Consider the following 2,766-nt stretch of genomic DNA (forward strand, 5'->3'; position numbering starts at 1 on the left):
GTGGATGACCCATTTCGGTCTCCTCCAGAGGTCCCCAGCATCACAGATACCAGTCTTCAGCCAATTTGATTTGCCCCACATGATATCAACAAATGACTCAAGGCACTGGATAGTGGAAAGGCTTTAGGCCCTGAAAATATTTTGGCAATAGCATTCAAGACTTGTGCTCCACAACTTGCAGCGCCCCTAGCTAAGCTGTTCCTGCACTGCTACAACCCTGGCAATGTAGAAAATTGCCCAGGTATGTCCTGTACACAAGCCAGGACAATCCAACCTGACCAATTACCACCCCATCAGTCTACTCTCAATCATCAGTAAAGTGATGGAAAAGATCATCAACAGTGCTATCAAGCAGGACTGACTTAGTAATAACCTGCTCACGGACAGCATTTGATCAAGTATGGCATCAAGGAACCCGAACAAAACTGGAGTCAATGGGAATCAGGGGGAAAACTCTCCACTGGTTGGAGTCATACCTGGCACAAAGGAAGATGGTTGTGGTTGTTGGAGGTCAGACATCTCAGTCCTGGGACATAAGAACATAAGAACTAGGAGCAGGACTAGGCCATCTGGCCCCTCAAGCCTGCTCTGCCATTCAATAAAATCATGGATGAACTTTTTGTGAACTCAACTCCACATACCTGCCCGCTCACCATAACCCTTAATTCTTTTACTGTTGAAAAATCTACCTATTTTTGCCTTAAAAACATGCAACGAGGTAGCCTCAACTGTTTCACTGGGCAGGGAATTCCACAGATTCACAATCCTTTGGGTGAAGGAGTCCCTCCTCAATTCAGCCTTAAATCTGCTCCACCTTACTTTGAGCCCCCCAGTTCTAGTTTCACCCGCTAGTGGAAACAACCTCCCTGTTTCTATCTTATCTATTTCCTTCATAATTTTATGGCTGGGATTGGCCGTTGGCCGATGGCGAAACCGGGGCATGCGATTGGGCAGAGAATAGGTCCCGATGCCGAAATTGCGGCCGGAGCTGGTTTGACGCCGAATTGCGAATGCTCCGCCTCCCCCAAAATGGCACCAATGCGATGCACGCCGCGCTTGGTTGAAACACTGATTGCATTTCATTAGTGGGCCCACTGGCGATTCTCCGCCTCTGATGGGCCGAGTTCCCGAAGGCGCGGTCCACGCGTGCTCTCACAAATCGTAAAGCTGGCATGGTGGCTGCTGAGGGAGAGAGAGAGGGCGTACGGACAGTGCCCAGCACTGCCATACTTTGCCGACAGCCGTGTCACTGGCCGGGGGGGCTTCTGCCAGGGCTGGGGGGAGTAGTGGTGGGTGGCCAGAGGGTGGGCTGTGGGGTTGGGGTGGACAGGTACGCAACACCATTACCGCAGACGGCAAGGCAGCCATACAGCCGTGCATGCCGCTAACAGCCCACTTTTAACCTGGTGCCCTGGGTCGGAAGGTGACCCCCCCTCGGAGCCCTCTTTCCCCTGCCGACCGGTCAACTGTATGGATGGTCCAGCACAACCCATCCCATCTTTTCGGCCCCGATCAGTGCGAGTGTGTGGGGGGGGGGGGGGCAGTGCTGTATTGTTTAAGCGCGGCGGCAGCTTGTCAGCCCTTTCAATAGTGTTCCACACAGCGCCGATGCTAGCCCCTCACCGGTATCAGAATCAGTGCTGGTGTGGCGCTGATTTGTCTGACGTGAAAATCACCCATTGGCTTCAGCACTGAGACTCCGAAATGGGGAACCCAGCCCTATATGTTTCTGTAAGATCTTCCCTCATTCTTCTAAATTCCAATGAGTATAGTCCCAGTCTACTCAGTCTCTCCTCATAAGCCAATCCTCTCAACTCCGGAATCAACCGAGTGAATCTCCTCTGCACCCCCTCCAGTGCCAGTACATCCTTTCTCAAGTAAGGAGGCCAAAACTGTACACAATACTCCAGGTGTGGCCTCACCAGCACCCTATACAGCTGCAACATAACCTCCCATGATCTCACATTTACCAACATTGTGCTCCATCTGCCAGACCCTTGCCCAATGCAAGGGACAACACTGTAGGAGTTCCTCAGGGTAGTTTCCTTGGCCTAACCATCTTCAGCTGCTTCATCAATGACCACCCTTCCACTAGAAGGTCAGGTGCGGGGAGCTTCGCTGTTGATTGCACAATATTCAACACCATTCATGACTCCTCGGACACTGAACCAGTCCACATACAAATTCAGCAAGACCTGGACAATATCCAGGCTTCAGCTGACAAGTGGAAAGTATCATTTGCGCGTGACCAGTGCCAAACAATGGTCATCTCCAATAAGATAAAAACAAACCATCGCTCTTTGACATTCACTGGCATTATCTTTACACCCCACTATCAACATCCAAGAGCTACCATTGACCAGAAACTGATCTGGAATATAAATACTGTGGCTGCAAGAGCAGGTCAGAGGTTAAGAATCCTGCGGTGAGTAACCCACCTCCTGACTTTCTAAAGCATATCCACCACCGACAGGGCACAAATCAAGAGTGAGATGGAATTCTCCCCACTTGCTTGAGTGCAGCTCCAACATCACTGAAGGTGCTCCAGGACAAAGCAGCTTGCTTAATTGTTAGCCATTCCACAAACATTCACTTCCTCCACCACCAACACACAGTAGCAGCAGAGTGTACCATCCACAAGTTGCACGTTCGCAGACCCGACCTGCCAAATACTGCCTCACAGATCAACCCCTGGCCACCCCCTGGACACCCCCCGCCGGTCCCCCACGTCCTTGCGGGTGCCGCCACGGCCAGCAGCACGGCTCC

The sequence above is a fragment of the Scyliorhinus torazame genome, chromosome 15 (assembly GCF_047496885.1).
Source record: "Scyliorhinus torazame isolate Kashiwa2021f chromosome 15, sScyTor2.1, whole genome shotgun sequence".
In the NCBI taxonomy this organism is placed as follows: Eukaryota; Metazoa; Chordata; class Chondrichthyes; order Carcharhiniformes; family Scyliorhinidae; genus Scyliorhinus; species Scyliorhinus torazame.